Below are 17,767 nucleotides of genomic sequence, written 5' to 3'. Positions count from 1 at the left end.
TGCCACCTGATTGCCAATTAAAGTGTAAATAGCCACGTGTGTCCCGTGGCTACTGCAGAGGGTGACACGGATTTAGTCTTGGGCCTTTGGCTTTGGAGGCAGTGCCGTGGGCCTTCCGAATGCACATGCACCTCCACGGTGGATGCCAGGAAGCTGTCTGGCCCAGAGCGAATTCCAAAATCCTGGGGAAATATTGTGATTCACAGAAAGAAATAAGTGCTAAGGAACGTGGCATAAGGCCTGTGGCTGTCAGTTCTGTTGAACGGGCACCACTGGCGTTTCCGTTCTGCAGATGAGAAAACTGAGGCTCAGAGCATCAAAGTCAATTTCCTAAAGTCAGGACACCTGGGGCCCAGCAGCGTTTCCCTGCCTCCACTGGCAGCCTGGTCCCACCCCCTGCCCCTCGCTGGTTGGGGTTGGGGGCGAGCAGGATGGTGGAGGGAGAGGCTGGAATGGAGGACCCCCTCCCTGAGCTCTGGGCGCTCCAGGTGGCTGCCTCCTAGGGTAGCAGGCGATGGATTCCCCAGCTGGGCCTCCCAGCAGCACGAGGCCCAGGGGAGCCTTCCCCAATCCTCCCTGGCTCGTTAATACGCAATTTACTGGCACTTTAATGCACTCAGCATGAAAAGTGCTGCTGCCCCCTGCCTGCATGCAGGTCCTCCCTGGGGAGAGCTGTGTGCAGGCGGGCTGCGGAGGAGCCGGGGGCGTTGCCGCTGCTGCTGCTCAGGATTTTAAATACACAGCAAGGAGGCTGGGAGACGAGGAACAGGAAACAGGGGAGGGGGAGGCGGTCCCTGTGAAACCACAAGTCAGCTAGGGATCACCACCTGGGGCCTTCTGTTGGGGGAGGAGGGTGCTTAGGGGCGACCCTCCTGGGTCCTCCTCACCCCCTTACATCTTATTTATTTTTTTTGGCAGCACCCCATGGCATGCAGAACTGCCCCGACCAGGGATCATCGAACCTGTGTCCCCTGCAGTGGAAGTACGGAGTCCTAACCACTGCACCACCAAGGAATTCCTCCCCTTATGTCTTGATACTCAGCACATGCTGTCAGTTTCCTGACACATCCACACTCTGACTGCTTCTCACCGCCAAACTGGCTCGGTGACCAGCCTCCCGCACCTGGATGGTCCAACTGGACCCCAACTCCCATCCTGGCCCCCAAATATCCATCCTCCCCAAAGCAGCCACCAGAGGGCGCGAGTGAGCACCTGAGTCAGGACCCGCCCCTCCTCTGCCCACAGCCCTCCAGGGTCCCACCTCCGGGGGGTAAAAGCCAGAGTCCTCCCTGTGGCCCACAAGGCCCTGCACAACCTGCCGCGACCCCTCCCCGCCCTCCCCTCCTCCCTCTCTCCCCCTCGCTCACTCTGCTCCAGACACACGGGCCTCCTTGCTGTTCCTCCAATGAACCAGGCCTGGTCCTGCCCCAGGGCCTTTGCACAGGCTGTGCCCTCTGCCTGGTCTACTCCTTCCAGACATCTACACTCCCTCTCTGATCTCCTTCAAGAGAGATTTTTTTGCCCAAATGTCACCTTCTCAGCGAGCCTTCCCTGACCACCCTGAATTGTAACCCATTCCCACCTTGGTTCCCCCCACGTCGCCTTGGGGCTGCTCAATTCCACCCCCGCCTTGCCCAGCCCTCACCATCTGACACTTCTGTTTACCAAGCTCCTCTCACCCCAAGGGCAGCGGTTTGTCTGTGTTCTCCTTTGCTATTTCCCTGGCGCCTACAACTGCACTTGGCAAGGAGGTGATGGATAAATATCTGTTGAATGAATAACCGTGTTCTGGTTGCTTCCTGCCCCACCCCACCCCCGCCTCTGGATCTGTCTTTCCCTGTTCCCTGAGCTACCCACCCCAGGCCCCACTAAGTCGCAGACACAGCCCTGGCCCTCTGCCAGTCACATCTGGCACAGGCAGAAAGTCCTGCCAGCACCCAGGAGAAAGGGGCCAGGTGGCAGGAGGACAGGCGGGGTGGACGCCATGCTCAGCCTGGGCAAGGCTCCCCGTGCTGGGAGCTGGGCCCCCGGTGCAGGCCTGTCCCTCCCCCCACCCCCGAGTGTGAGCCAGGCCCTTGGGAACCTCAGACACATGGAGACCGCATCCGGCCATGCCTGGCACATAAAAGCCCCTTCCTAGCACAGGCAACTAACCTGCGATGTGCTGACAGGCCCCTGGCCTCCTCCAGGCACACGGGGACCAGCGAGCAGGACAGGAGGGAAGAGGCTCAGGACCAGAGATGCACTCCTGAGACGTGGGGGATCCACTGATACCCTGGGGATTCCACTTCAGGCCCCACCCCCTCTGCCCCCAGCACTCCAGGACTCCCACCTCCCTCAGGGGGAAAAGCTCAAGTCCACCTCCACGGCCCACAAGGTCCATTCACCTGCTTGTGATGTTCCTGGAGCCCCTGCCGGATCTCCTGGAACTGCAAAGGAACAACAGCGGTCACACTGGGAGGTGGTCAATGGAAGTGGGCAAGAGTGCAGAACTGAATGCTGTGCATGTTTCTCCCCAGCTGTATGACCCTGGGCAAGTCATGCTACCTCTCTGGTCCCTGCTCTCATCAAATGGGATACTGCCTACCATACTCAGAGTAGGAAGTATTAGGGAGACCCCTGGTTTTCATTCTAGGTATGAAGTGGAGGTCAAAGAGGGGCACAACCTGCCCTTGCTCTTTCCCTGCCCTCCCCTCCTCCCTCTCTCCCCCTCGCTCACTCTGCTCCAGACACACAGGCCTCCTGGCTGTTCCTCCAACACATCAGGCCCGGTCCTGCCCCAGGACCTTTGCACGGGCTGTGCCCTCTGCCTGAAACAGCCTTCCCTGTTCTCTCTAGGGTGGCAGGAACTCCTTATCTTCCATGTCTCACTGTGAACGTGAGACACAGTGAGACATGGTGTCACTGTGTCTCACGTTCAAGAAGCCCTTCCTGACTACCTTAGCTCAAAATCTTGACTCACTTTCACCACTTCACCTTCTATTTTCTTTTAAGCAGTTACATTTTGTGAATCTTGTTTCTCTATTTGCTTATTTGTCCCTCTCCTTCCCTTAGAGCTGCCGGGTCCTATGGGGTAGCCATTAGTCAAACGTGGCTCTTTAACTTTCAGTCAATTAAAATTCAGCTCCTTACAGGAGCTCAGTAGCCACATGTGGCTGGCGGGTGCCATATTGGACCCTGTTGATAGAGAACATTCTTATCTTTGTGGAAAGTTCCAGAAGACAGCACACACTAGAATATACATTCCTGAAGGGCAGGGACTCCCATCACGTGCTGTACCCCTAACTCATCAACCGTGGGCTGAAGAAACTTCTCCTTAATTTAAATACAGAATTACTTGTTTTCACAGCAAGGTTTTTATTAATTAAGAAAAACTCACATGAAGTTGTTGCTCACTGGGTTAACTCACTTGCCTAAAATAAGCAAAGTAAGTAGAGGAGAGGGTGCCCCCAAACCCGGATCCTGAGGCCAAACTCAACAGCCTTTCCAGGAGGCTCCTGAGGGGCTACCTGGTGGTGGTGGTGGTGGGGAGAGTAGGGGCGGGGCTTCCTGAAGAGGGCGGGGCTTCCCGGGCCGGGGCTCACCAAGTAGTAAGCGCTGTCCATCTGTGTCGTCAAGTGAGTGGGGAACCTGCCAGGGAAGACAAACCCGCTGCAGGAGGAGGCCTCAAGACCCTTCCCCAGAATGAGCCCTGCCCCCAGCCTCCCATCAGGGCAGTTCTGGCAAGTGAGCTAGTCCCTTCCAGGTGCCACATTGAAGAAGGCGCCAAGACGAATATGATTTTAATGCGGTATTTTAAAAAAACGTAATTGAATGTAAGCAAATTCACACTGAACAACAACAAAATCAAAAATTTAAATGAAAGCCAGGATCGGTATTACTGGCTTTCCTTTCCTTTTGCTTCAGCCTTCAGTATGGCTCCTCCCCCCTCCCCGCCCCCCACCAGCACTGGTCCTGTCTTTTGGGCCATGGAGACAAGGATGGGATTCTTTCCCTCGGTGGGACTTAGGGCCCCAGCGGGGCCTCCAGCCCCCGAGAATCGCCCTCACCTGGGGAAGTGCTGCTTGAGCTGATCCAGGGCGTTCTGATAGTAGCCGGCCTCAGGATGAGCCTGGAGAGGTCGAAGGAGGGATGAAGAAAACCCACAGCCTCCCCGTATCCCTGCCGTCAGGTCATCAGCCCCAAAGAGGGTGAGGTGGGGCCTCCTGAGGCCTGAGGGTAGTTTGCTTTCTCTCTTATTACTTAAGTACCCACAGGGTATCTTCCATCTTGATTTTTGGCCTAAAGATGAAAATATTTACTCTCTGGCCCTTTACAGAAGCTTGCCTGCCCCTGGCCTAAACTGATAGAAATGGTTTTCCCTGGGAAGTAATGGCGGGTGGGGAGGCGCAGAGAGGGACTTTTGCTTATAAAATAGTAACTGAGTAGGTGATGTAGCCCTATGTTTTATCACCTGGGTAATAATAAGTTTAAAGAGAAAGGCCTTAAAGTATGATGGGTTACTGTCCCCAGCTGAAGGCCTGGCCAGCCGGCCCACGTCCGTCCCTCAGGAGCAGGAGAACAAGATTTGAGCCTCTTGCCCCCTCCCCCAGGGGATAATGCCTCACCATCCTTTGAGGGTGCCCGTGGGGGCTGAGATGGCCCCAAGAAGTCAGTCTTCAGGCTGGAGTCACAAGGACTTTAGCCAGGGACTGTAAAAGTAAAGAGGGGATGTCAGATCCTGAACGCAGAAGGCTGGGCAGTAGCAGAGGACAGAACTAGCCCCACCCCACCCTCGGCCTCCAGCACCACCCACCTTGGTCTTCTCTCCTCCAGGACTCAGTCCCGGGCCCCCAAACCCCTCCCTGACTGCCAGCACCCCACTGCATTCCCTACATCCTCTGTTCTTTCATTCATCACTCTGGTGCTTCCAGCTGTGCTGATTAGTGGTGGGGACCCCCTGGGGCCTCACCCTTTGAGGTGGGGGCGCCGTACGGTGCCAAACATACTCCCTGACAGGAGCAGTCAGGGCTGGAGGTACCCCAGAGAAAGATATCAAAGCTCAACCTTAGTTTTGAGACAATTTCCTAAAGCACGGGAGAACATCATTTGGAAAGGGGTTTTGAAGGATGAGTAAGAGTTGGCCAGGTGAATTCGGAGAAATTTCTCAGACAGGAGGAAAGAGACGTCTCTCTACCCCCTATCATTCCTGCGGCACCAAGCCCCTTCTTTACTTCGCTTCTGCCCCTCAGCTCCCCTCTAGGCTCCTCCCCAGCCCAGGGACCATGGGGCCCTCCGGGAGACTGGCAGGCCTACCCGCCTCCCTTAGGATGGTGGCCCAGGAGGAACGAGGAGGAAGCCGCGGGATCAGCCAAGTTCAGGCTGACAGGAAGCACGTCCCCCCATCCCCGGGGGCCAATTGACCCATCGGGCCCCGCCCCGCCCCGCCCCGGCCCCGCCCCGCCGCCACCTGCAACGCGAAGCTGGTCCGTGAACTAGCAGCAGCTGCACGTGGGCTCGGGCTCCGCGGGCGGCCGCTGGTAGTGCCGACCAATCGCGAGGCCGCTTGCCCACGTGGGCCACGGTCGCCGTCGGTGATTGGTCGGCTCTCCCCAGCCTCTGGCCGGGCTGTCAATCAGCGCGCGGGGCGCCGCCGCTTAACCCTTGCGGTCCCGCTGCGGGGAAGGGCAGCGTGCAGAGTCGCAGGCAGGTTGGGATCCAGGCAGGGATGAGGATATTTAGAAGGGCAAGGGGCTTGGAGTCAGCGGGTGCAACTTGAGGAGGGACTGGGCGGTGTGTATTTGCCTTGTTTGGTGAGAAGCCCTGTCAATTTTTCGTCTTGCCCAGGAGTGGCTCGGGGCTGGGGGTGGGGATGGGGAGAGTCTTCTGCACTCTCACTCCAATCCTTAGATCTGGACTAAGAACCTTTTCCTCAATATTAAATAACGTGCAATGCAAACGAAGCTTCAGTCCCCTTTCTTGGGGAAAACTCAATGGCTCCCTTTTATCCAGGCTTCCTAGGAGCCAAGCCCGGGGCTGTGCATCTTATCAGCGAATTTTCCCAGCTGCCCTTCAAGCCCGGGGACCGAGACTCTGAGAAATCTGAGAACAAAAAGCTGGAACTGCAAAAGTCTTGAGGCTGGTACAATTTTTCCAGGTTCAAGGCCAAGGAGGGAAGCGTAGTGCCTACTCTAGGCTTAGGGTACCTCAGAGATAAGTGGTGGGGTGTATGTGGAGGGATTCAGGAGTCCTGTTTTCGTGTGAAATGCCTGCTTGAGATGGCAAGTGGTCAGATCAGAGTCTGGGGGTGAGAGGTCAACCCCAGAACATTGGCACTGGCTGTTCCTTCCTGGGCCAGGGAGAGCCTGTCCCCTGACTGCCACTGGCTGGATCCCTCACCTTCGGCTCTGGTACAGAGGTTAGCACCTCAGGGAGGCCTCCACCCCCCCTTTCTTATTTTTCTCCAAATCTGGCTTCTGTTGGAGCTAATCTCGTAATCTCCATGGCCCTATACCCTGCTGTGTTCAAAATTCACTGAATGCTGACGGGATTCTCCCACTTGCTCGCACCTGGTCACAGGCACTTGGGTGGGTATGCTGGCTCGGGATCCACACAACCAGGCACTCTCTCTTTCCCCCCACCCAAGTCTGTGCTTTGCCATGGGGGGAGGATGGCAGGAAACGGGTGACTGAGGGTTCAGATCTTTGGATGCGTAGCCCCCAGAGGTTATGATGTAAACACACAAATTGGGTTTTGTGGCTTGTCTATGGAGGACAAAGTGAGGGCTGCCATGTACGAGCCACAAATAAAGGTTTTCACCCACAATCCCTCCACTGGCCCTTAATGGAAGTGTATTTTATTTATGGTCCAGACTGCTAATTGCCCCTCTCCCTGTTTGTAGACAGTCAGCTGGACATACCAGTTTATCCGAGGCTATCTTGTCTTCTACTGTATCCACTGGGTACCTGTGGTTATTTAAATTAAAATGAATTACAATTAAATAAAATTTAAACCTCAGTTCCTGGGGGCCACTGACCAAATGAATTTCAATTGCTTAGTATCCACACCTGACTGTCCGCACTGCAGATCTAGAACATTCCCATCATCTTAGAAAGTTCTGCTGGTCAGTGCAGATCTGAGAGTCTCTTTTTTTCTTTTAATTTTTATTTTATATTGGAGTATAATTGATATACAATGTTGTATTAGTTTCATAGATCTGAGGTTCTTAAAAAAGAGAAATTCCTAGGTCCTTGTAGAAATGGGAGCCGTTTTATAGCAGCCATTTCATCCTCACTCGTGGAAAGCCCCCCGCACCTGGGGCTGGGGTGATAGTTGGCCCTTTGGCTGGTGTGGGCTCACCCCTGCTTCTTCCTTTAACTGTCCCCCGCTTGCTCCAGCCTGGCGGGCAGAGAAGCATCCTCCCTGAGCCCTCAGGAAGGGGATGGATGACACAGCAGCTAGGAGAGAAGGAAGCAAAGATTTCCTTCTTGGCTCTCAAGTCGCTGTGGTTTACTTTGGAAATCCAAGGTCTGGATGAAAGTTTGAGAGGAAAACAGTTTGCATTTCCAAAGCTTTGGAATTCCCTGGGCTCACCCCCAGAGACCTCAGACCTGGATGCCCAGAGGCCACAGGGTCACCTGGGTTGGGTGTAGACTAGGCAGAGGGCTCAAGAGAGAGCCCAGGGTGGAGAGGGGCCTGTGGAGTGACCTCAGGGAGGTGACAGCTGGGAGGTAGTGACAGGTTTCAACCCCCCAAATTCTCTCCCCCATCCCCAGAACCTCCCAGCGGGCCTCGTGGGCCACAGACCATAGCCAAGTGACAGGAATGAGGGGGAAGCTGCAGAAGCCTGTAGGTAAACAGCCCTCGTGTCCAGGCAACAGATGAATGACCAAGAAGCAGCAGGACAGGGACCCTCCAGAGACACTGGCCGGGCTGGGAGCTGCTCAAGGGCCCAATGCCCCCAGCTGGCCCCACTCAGCCACCACGTGAATCTCCTTGAACTTAGCCTGGCCCCAGGAAAAGTGAATTTATCAAATTACTCAGAATTGATTGAGGTTTGCTTTCTGCCACCTGGTGGAAAGAGGTTTGTGTTCCTTTCCTGGCACCGCTGTCACAAATAACCACAAACTGGGTGGCTTAAAACAACAGAAATTTCTTCTCTCACATTCTGGAGACGGAGACGGGAAGTCCAAAATCAAGGCTTTGGCAGGCAGGGCCCTGCTCCCTCTGAAGGCTCAGGCGAGGATCCTTCCCGCCTCTTCCAGCTTCTGGAGTTGCTGACAATCCTTGGCATCCTTGGTTGGCAGAAGCGTCACCCTAAACTCTGCCTGTGTCTTCACATGGTGTCTGTGTGCGTGTGTATGCCTGTATCCAAACGTCCCTTTTCTTACAAGGACACCAGTCGCTGGGTTTGGGGCCACCCCACTCCAGTATGACCTCATCTTAACTAATTACATCTGCAAAGACCCTCTTTCCAAACAAGGTCCCGTTCCCAGCTAACGCGGGTTAGGATTTAAATGTATGTTTTTAGGGGATACAATTCTACGCTCTACAAGGTTCAAAAGAAAAATTAAGTAACTATGGCAACCCACTCTATCCTCCATGAATCCTGACATCCCCCTTTTACAGAGGAGGAAAATGAAGCTCAGAGAGGTTAACTGACCTGCCCCGGGTCGAGCCGTTACTAAGTGGCTAAGCTGGGATCTGAACCCATGACGTACATGCATAACCCTTATGCCCTAATGCCCAGATCTAAATTAAGCTCCCACATTTTTTTTTTTTTTTGCGAAATGAAATTAATTTTCCTTTATTTCAGGACTTGCTGAAATGGTTCATTTTTTAAAAAAATTTTATTGGAGTATAGTTGGGACTGCCCTGGAAGTCCAGTGGTTAGGGGTCCACGGTCTCACTGCTGAGGGCTTGGGTTTGATCCCTGGTTGGGGAATAAGATTCCACAAGCCACGTGGTGTAGCCAAAAACAAAAAAAAATTTTTTATTGGAGTAGAGTTGATTTACAATACTGTGTTAGGTTCAGGTGTACAGCAAAGTGATTCAGTTATACATATACATATATTCATTTTTTCAGATTCTTATATAGGTTATCACAGAATATTGAGTAGAGTTCCCTGTGCTGTACAGTAGGTCCTTGTTGGTTATCTATCTCATATATAGTAGTGTGTATATGTCATTCCCAAGCTCCTGATTTATCCCTCACCCTCACCACGTTTCCCCTTTGGTAGCCATTAAGTTTTTTTCCGATATCCGTAAGACTGTTTCTGTTTTGTAAATAAGTTCATTTGTATCATTTTTTAAAATTAGATTCCAAATATGAGTGATATCATATGATATTTGTCTTTCTCTGTCTGACTTACTTCACTTAGTATGACAATCTCTTGGCCCACCCATGTTGCTGCAAATGGCACTATTTCATTCTTTTTTATGGCTGAGTAATATTCCACTGAATATATGTACCACAACTTCTTTATCCTTTCCTCTGTTGACAGACGTTTAGGTTGCTTCCATGTTTTGGCTATTGTAAATAGTGCTGCAATGAACATTGGGGCGCATGTATTTTTTCTAATTATGGTTTTCTCAGGTTTTTTTTTTTTTTTTGAGGTACACGGGCCTCTCACTGTTGTGGCCTCTCCCATTATGGAGCACAGGCTCCGGACGCGCAGGTTCAGCGGCCATGGCTCATGGGCCTAGCCGCTCCGCAGCATGTGGGATCTTCCCAGACTGGGGCACGAACCCGTGTCCCCTGCATCGGCAGGCGGACTCTCAACCACTGCGCCACCAGGGAAGCCCATGGAAGCCCCACATTTGAACTGTCCATGTAGCGATAGGTTGAGCCATCCCATGGACCTAAGCTTAGAGGAAGGTGTGTCCATCCCAGAAGTGGATTTTTGGTCTCTGGGACCTGCAACTTCTGAAGAAATCCAGATGTGTTAGTTAGCTACTGCTGCATAACAAAGTGCCCCCTAGCTTAGTGCCTTGAAATAAGAAACATCACCTCACATGGGTTCTAGTGGTCAGGAATCTGGAGGGGGCTTCACTGGTTCAGTGCTGGGTCACTGGTGAACATTTATCCATGTTTCAGCCTTTCTTGTTTCCTGTTTTACAGGGATCATCTTCTGCCATCCAGAACTCAATTTAAAATCTCTTCTCAGTAAGGCTCCATCACTTTCTCTCTCTTGCTCCCCTAATCCTGCTCATCACCCCGTGATTTTTTTGGTTTTATTTAATTCTTATTTTGCAATTTATTTTATTTTTGGCTGTGTCGGGTCTTAGTTGTGGCACTTGGGATCTTTTGTTGCCGTGCGCAGGCTCTTTGTCGTGGCACACAGGCTTCTCTTTAGTTGTGGTGCGTAGGCTCAGTAGTCGCAGCGTGCGGGCTTAGTTGCCTCACGGCATGTGGGATCTTAGTTCCCTGACCAGGGATCGAACCCGCGTCCCCTGCATTGGAAGGAGGATTCTTAACCACTGGACCACAGGGAAGTCCCTATTTAATTCTTTCTTGTCCGTGCTGTCCATGCGTGGCTGAAAGGGTGGCTGAAAGGGTGGCTGGGTGGATGACTCTTGTGTTCCTCCAAGTGCATTTTTGGGGGGCTTATTTCTCCCAGATGGCTGGGTCGCAGGTGGGGGTCCAAGATGGCCCCCCACAGGAAGCTCTGCGTCCTCTGACTTTTCCCCACCAGGGCTGGGCAGGGTGGTGGTACTGAGGTTGTCTTTTTTGTCTTTCTTTCTTTTTTATTTGGCTGCACTGGGTCTTATTTGCGGCATGAGGGATCTAGTTCCCTGATCAGGGATCGAACCCAGGCCCCCTGCACTGGGAGCGCAGAGTCTTAACCACTGGACCACCAGGGAAGTCCCCTGAGGTGGTCTTTTGATGGCCAAGCCCTGGCCTCCTTGTTACATCCCATATTGTCAATTCATCCCAATTCATACTTTGCCCTGTAAAGACCCCTCCGCTGTGACTTGGTGAAGGGATGTGACCCAGGTGATGTCCCAACATCACCCCTCCGTGTCACGTGCTTAACTGACTTGTCCATCCAGCCCCCTGGTGTACATTTAAGGCTCAGCGGGACTAAGGTTGGTTAAACCAGGCATTTTAGGCTGCTGAGGGCTTACGGGCAAACTCCCAGTTGGCCAGTTGTTCACTCCAATGGCATCATCTAAAGGAAGGTGGTGGCTTTAGCCCAGCGAGACCCCCACGGTGTGGAGAGGCTGCAGAACACCTTCCTGGGGGTCCAGCTCACTCCCTTTATGAGGTGGAAAGAGAGGAAGGTGGCCGTAGATCTCATACCCAAGGCATGTTCTGAGTTGAATTTGTGGTCTCTGGCGCCCTCTTCTGGGGAAACTTTTTATTACAGCTTCATTGACGTGTACAAAATGTGAGTTGACCTGTGTTTTAAGCACAGGGTTCCTTGATTTTTAGTAAATTTGTCCAATTGTACAACCATCACCACAATCCAATTTGAGCAACTTTCCATCACCTCAGAAATGTCCCTTTTGTCCGTTTTGAGTGGTTCCCTCCTTCCCAGCAGTGCCTGAGGGCCCAGTTGCTTCAGTGGGAAACCTTTCACATTAGGGGATTCACGGTGGTAGGAACTTCTTCCTTCTCAGAAGGGATCTCCTGGTAGCCAGATGCCAGCTTTCCCTCATCAGCCTCTAGGCTGTCCACCTCCAGTTCTGATTTAGAGGCTCATCTCTGCCCATCCTCTGAGATGGGACGCCAGAATCACAGAGTCAGATGGATCTGGGTCGTTGTGGTGGGTGGAGCCCTGACCCTTCAGTTCCTCTGTTTATCCATCTTTCTATTATCTAGCATCTAGGATACTTTAAAATAATGTTCCACCAAAGAAGTACACTGACACGTTGCTTCTAAACATGAAATAAATCCATTCTTTGGTAATAACTTTTTTTTTTTTTTTTGCGGCACACGGGCCTCTCACTGCTGTGGCCTCTCCCGCTGCGGAGCACAGGCTCCGGACGCGCAGGCTCAGCGGCCATGGCCCACGGGACCAGCCGCTCCGCGGCATGTGGGATCCGCCCGGACCGGGGCACGAACCCGCGTCCCCTGCATCGGCAGGCGGACTCCCAACCACTGCGCCACCAGGGAAGCCCCGGTAATAACTTTTAAGAGTGTAATCTGTAATAATACTGAATCACAATGCTGTACACCTGACGCTAATATATTGTAAAGCAACTAGATTTCAATTTAAAAAATATAAACACAAAATAAAGTGAAGCAAATGGAACCCAAAGATCTCAAATGACAAATGAGCATCCCCTGCCGTGTCCTCGGTGGGGTTCCTTGGAGTCTGCTGTTTGTTACTTTTCTTAGGTTATTTACCTTCATATTTTTGAGTCAATGGTTCTTAAACTTGTGTGTGAATAAGAACCCCTACTGGTGGGCGGGGGGAGCTTGAGAATTTGCATTTCTAGCCAGGCCGGGGGTGGGGGGAGTGGGTAGCTGATGCCGTTGGTCTGGCCATCCCAGTGTGAGAACCTGTGCTCTCCCTGGATTTGCAGTGCTGGACATGATGATTCCACGTGATGATGGAGAATTTCTCCTGTTACTGTCCCAATCTGTGTGTCTAGTTTATTATTTAAGGAAATACATGTGAGAATAAAATTCGGCATGAAAAACCAAAAAGAAAAAGCTTCCACGTGACTGAGGGAAGTAGCTTCATTTGGGACCCACTGTTTTCAACCACAAATAAGCTATTATAAAATTCCTTAAAGGGATGATCTTACCAGTTATATTCTTGGAAAACACAGCAATAAAACCAGGAAAAAGAATGAAAGCAAATGGTCGCGGACAATTAAAATAGATTACTCATGTTCTTTTATCACTGGTTGGCTATCTATATGCTTTCTAGTACAAACTAGGACATTACTTGGGGATAACTTTTTATTTTGATATAATTTCAAGCTTACAGAAAAGTTGCAAGATCAGACCAAGAACTCCTGAACATACCATTCATCCACTTTCCCCAATGTTAATATCTTGTCCCTTTTTCTTTTTCATCTTCTCTCTGTGTATATATACATACATATATGTAAATTATTCATATTTCCCCCCTTAACTCTGTAAATTGCATTCTGTGCCCCTGTAACCAAGCAGGACCCTATGGGGCCTTTGCAGGACAAACCCACCCACCATGTCCTCCACCTTCCTCTTGTCTGTAAAAAAACCTTTAGCCTCCTAGGCCTTCCTCGAGTTCCGAAGAATAAATTCAATCAGAGAAGGGAGAAAATGCAGAAAGAAAGTAAAACAGCCAAGCAAGACGAAATAGCAATGATTTAGCCATTAAAGTCAAGGACCTTCCGTATCTCCTCAAGGGCTATAGATCATATTCTGAGCCTTGTCCTTTGAGCTGTTTTGGAGATACTGAAAAAACCACTAGGTGGATGAAGTAAACTGCATGATGCCCACAAGCACGTAGACCCCAGACCAATTGGAACCAGGTTTATGATGTTGACGCCTGATTACCTCACCACCAACCAATCAGAAGAACGACCACCAGCTGATCACGCACACACACCACCCCCTCCCTCACCCCGTCTTCAAAACCCTTTCCCTGAAAACTATTGGGGAGTGAGTCTGGGGCTTTTGAGCACTAGCTTCCTGGACTTCTGGCTTGGCGCCTGCGATAAACACTGCCCTTTCCTTCACCACAACCCGGGTCAGTAAACTGGCTTTACTGCCCGCAGGTGAGCAGACCCAGTTTGGTTCAGTAACATCTCCTTTATCCTGAAATACTTCAGTGGCTGTTTCGAAGCAGCCAACTAGGAGGTTTTGCTAGTGAAAGGGCGCCCTCTTGTGGTCACTATTTTTCTCCACTGAACGCTTTCTTTGTATATTGTGGATACAATTACTTTGTCAGTGTCTGTTTCACAAATATCTTCTTGCTGTGGCTTGCCTGCTTGCTTTCTTCATAGTGCCTTTCAATGAGCAAATGTTTAAAAGTTTAATGACCAACTTGATCTTTTCATTGTGTGTATTTGCCACATTTTGTATCCTAGCTGAGAATTCTTTGCCTAACCCAAGGTCACAAAGATTTTTTTTTAATATTTATTTATTTATTTGGTTGCGCTGGGTCTTCGTTGCGGATGGGCTCCTTAGTTGCGGCAGGTGGGCTCCTTAGCTGTGGCATGTGAACTCTTAGTTGTGGCATGCATGTGGGATCTAGTTCCCTGGCTAGGGATGGAACCTGGGCCCTGCATTGGGCGCGTGGAGTCCCAACCACTGCGCCACCACGGAAGTCCCAAGATTTTTCTCCTGTGTTTCTTCCGGATGTTTTAGTGTTTTATCTCTTACATTCAGTTCCATAATTCACTCTGAACTGACTTGTGTACACTATATTATGATGAAGTTATCGTTTCTGAATCGACAGACATGCCCTTAAAAAAGGATACCTATACGAATTTTCAATTCTCCCCAAATTGAGCCTGTTAATTTAATGCAAATAAACCAGCTGCAGCCCATCCTGGACACCATCCACTGCACATCTGAACTTCTCCAAACGCCTGAGATGACAGTTCACAGCCAGGAACTGCTCGCAGAGTCCCCAGGCCTGTCCCAGCCTCACCTCAGTCACCCTGGCAGCCCTCCCTGTACGAGAAGCATCCTGCCTAGAACCTGGAAAAAGGCTGGGGATGGGTCCCTAAAAGGGGAGAGGGGGCGGTTAGGGCAGAGTAGAGGCTTCTCTGTGTGCGATTGGAACAAACATCTGTGCAGGGCCCTGGGGAGGCAGCAGAAGCAGCAGGTGCTCAGAGCCACTCTCCTGTCCACATTGGGATACATTATATTATATATGCTCTTTATATGGTTAATTTTTGTCCCTCCCCACTGGAATCTAAGAAGGAGGAGGGCAACGATTTTTGTGTTCGTTTACTGCTGTCTTCCCCCGTGCAGACAATAGAGTCTGGAATACAGAGATGCTTAAAGAGCATTTTTTTTTAGGAGTCCCCATGCATTTTTCCATCACCCAATACAAATACATATAGGTACAAAAGTGAAAACACGAGCTAGGTCGCCATCCAGTGGCCACTATAGGATATCACAAGGCATATATTAGTAACAAAAGCAACACGTAGAGAAATGAATAAAATATGACCCCATTTCCCCAAGAAATAAAAGACTTTCAGGGGAGAAACATTCCAACAATGGGAATGTCTTTTTATACGGGTGTGTTAGCATGAGGAACATGTTCGGAGAAATAAGCATTTATTGCTTATGCGAGCGGCCATTGCTTATCAGAGTGACCTGGGCGCTCAGAGATTAGTGGGAGGCCACGCCCCCAGCAGTATCCCCGGGCCTCCTTAGGCGATAACCACGCCCACTAGGCGGATCCCTCCTTAACCGCGCCCACAACTTAATTTTGGTTTCAGGAATGACCTAGCGGCGAGAGGCCGGACATTGGGCCCAACCGCGTCCCGCGGGGGGGCGGGGGAAATCGCCTCTCTCTGCTCGGTGATTGGAGGATGCCGTTGGCCCTCCCATCCTCGGGGCTCCACCAGTCCCAAGCCGAAGGCTTGCCCCCTTTTCCGCTCCCAGCAGCCCTGGAGCCGGAAGCGGGGGCGGCGGTTGGAGAGTGGGCGCCGGGCGCTGCGGTTGCCTTCACGGCCCAGCCTGCTTCTCCAGAGGGAGGTTTTTCCTGTGTCCACCGCAGGTCCTGGCCCCGCGTCTGCTCGTCGGCCGAGGCTGGAGGAGTGGCGGGCGGCGGTGGGAATGAGTCAGAGGGCGGGGCGCAGTTCCAAGAGTAGGGGGCGGGGTCTTTAAAAGCTTGAATTCCCGGGTCCCGCCCGGGTGAAGGTCGGTGGGACTGGACTGAGCCCCGGAGGTTTTGGTTAGCGTGGGACCTTCTGACCCCCTGGGCCTTAGGACCCGGGTCGGACTCACTGTAGGATTTTGGGGAAGGGTGGGTGTAGGTGAGATGTAAATGCATCCTGGTTTCCATTGGCTCAGAGCAAAACTGAGCTCCATGCAGAGGGGTCAGCGTTGGGTCTGGACGGCGAGTGGACCCAGGCCCTGTGTCCTTGGGAACCAAGAAGATAAGATGCCTGTGGATTGTATGTCCGGAAACCTCTTATCTGAGCCCTGCACTTGGGTGGAGATGGAGACGGATTCTTGGTATCTAAGAGAATCAGGCCTGACTGGCAGGAGAGGGACGTTGTCTTCCTTCTGATTGGACTTCGGTCAGAAGCTGTGCTTTTAATGGACAGAGTATTCAGCGAGGTAGACGGGAATGGCTCAAAAGGGAGTTGTTTTGTCACTTTACAGCTGTAGCGTGTTCTTGGAGGATACGTTTCCCGATAATTTTGCATCTGGCTTTATCCGTCCTCCCAGCATGATGAATGACAGGGCAGGTACTTTCTCAGTTGATTTTTACTATCTCGTGCCCCGTCAGACCTTCTGCTCAGCTGGGCGCCAGTCGTGGCCCCAAGCCTTAATCAACTCTCTGGTGGTAGTAGACAAGTTGCTAAGCCTCAGAGCCTATTTCCAGCCTGTAAATCGAACGTACATAACGGTACGTGCATTTAGCAAGTAATGTGTGGGATGTAAAGTGTGGACTATTATTTGAATTCCCTGGCGGTCCAGTGGTTAGGACTCTGAGCTTTCACCGACGAGGACCCGGGGAGAGCACCTGGTCGGGACTCTTAGCACCCACATGCTAAGCGTTTGGCCAAAAAAAAAAAAAAAAGGTGTTGATTATTTTTAGTGTCAGTTCATCATTGTGGTCGTCCTCCTCATATTAAAGTCTTAGACCCCTGAAATGCAGGCGGCAGAATGACAGCACTTAACGACCTTGGACTTGGGAGAAAAGACTCTAGTATCAAATGAACGGTCTAGAGCAGTGATTTTTCAACCCTGGGATAATTTTACCCCCAGGGACACTTGACAATATCTGGAGACATTTTTGTACCACCTGGCGGGTGGAGGTGGGGTACTACTGGCATCTAGTGGGTGGAAGCCAGGGATACTTCTCAACACCCTGCCCTGAATGGGGCTGCACTTACAACTAAGAATTATCCCCCAATGCTTAATAATGCAGATACGGAGATACCCTGTCTAGAGTGAGTGATGCATGATGTGGAGTAGACATTCATTAACTACCATGATATCGTTATTATTCTATTATTGGTGAGTTTTCACAGAGAAATGATTTTCTTCCAGATCCAAAGTAATTCCTTAATCTCAACGAAACACCAGTTCCATATTTGCTTTTTAATGAAATAATTCAAAGAAATGTACAGAAGTAATATACCAATTTTAACATTTAGCCATATTTGCTGCACACACTGGTAAAACAGTACAGATATTTGTCCCCCTCCCTCCCCAGAGGTAGCCATCTGTAATTTGACATATCACTTTCTAGTCTGTGTATGTAGGCTTTTTGTTTGTTTGTTTTTTAGAAGATGTTGGGGGTAGCAGTTTATTTATTTTTCCTGTGTTGGTTCTTCGTTTCTGTGCGAGGGCTTTCTTTAGTTGTGGCAAGCGGGGGCCACTCTTCATCGCGGTGCGCGGGCCTCTCACTATCGCGACCTCTCTTGTTGCGGAGCACAGGCTCCAGACGCACAAGCTCAGTAGTTTTGTGGCTCACGGGCTTAGTTGCTCCGCGGCATGTGGTATCCTCCCAGACCAGGGCTCGAACCCGTGTCCCCTGCATTAGCAGGCAGATTCTCAACCACTGCGCCACCAGGAAAGCCCTGTTTGTTTGTTTGATTGGTTGGGGGTGTGTGTGTGTGTGTGTGTGTGTGTGTGTGTGTGTGTGTGTGTGTG

General features: G+C 51.2%; 2 long non-coding RNA genes across 3 annotated transcripts in view; one reads left to right on the top strand and one right to left on the bottom strand.

Annotated features, from left to right (window-relative positions):
* Positions 1–3,569: 3,569 nt before the first annotated feature.
* Positions 3,570–4,691, bottom strand: LOC113608807 (uncharacterized). Its single transcript, XR_003428427.1, has 3 exons — positions 4,608–4,691; positions 4,050–4,111; positions 3,570–3,630 (listed from the first exon to the last, which is right to left on the bottom strand). It is a non-coding gene; the product is annotated as an uncharacterized LOC113608807 (long non-coding RNA).
* Positions 4,692–15,379: 10,688 nt separating this feature from the next.
* LOC113608743 (uncharacterized) overlaps positions 15,380–17,767 on the top strand; it is a 33,886-nt gene continuing 31,498 nt past the window's right edge. The window contains exon 1 of one of the 2 annotated variants that reach the window (XR_003428412.1): positions 15,380–16,353. This is a non-coding gene — a long non-coding RNA (uncharacterized LOC113608743). The remainder of the gene's footprint in view (positions 16,354–17,767) is intronic. The other variant, XR_003428411.1, reaches the window with a different exon arrangement.

Source organism: Aethalodelphis obliquidens, unplaced genomic scaffold (assembly GCF_003676395.1).
Source record: "Aethalodelphis obliquidens isolate GAN/ISIS:26980383/991018 unplaced genomic scaffold, ASM367639v1 scaffold53, whole genome shotgun sequence".
NCBI classification, from domain to species: domain Eukaryota; kingdom Metazoa; phylum Chordata; class Mammalia; order Artiodactyla; family Delphinidae; genus Aethalodelphis; species Aethalodelphis obliquidens.
This window is presented reverse-complemented; position numbering and strand designations above follow the sequence as displayed.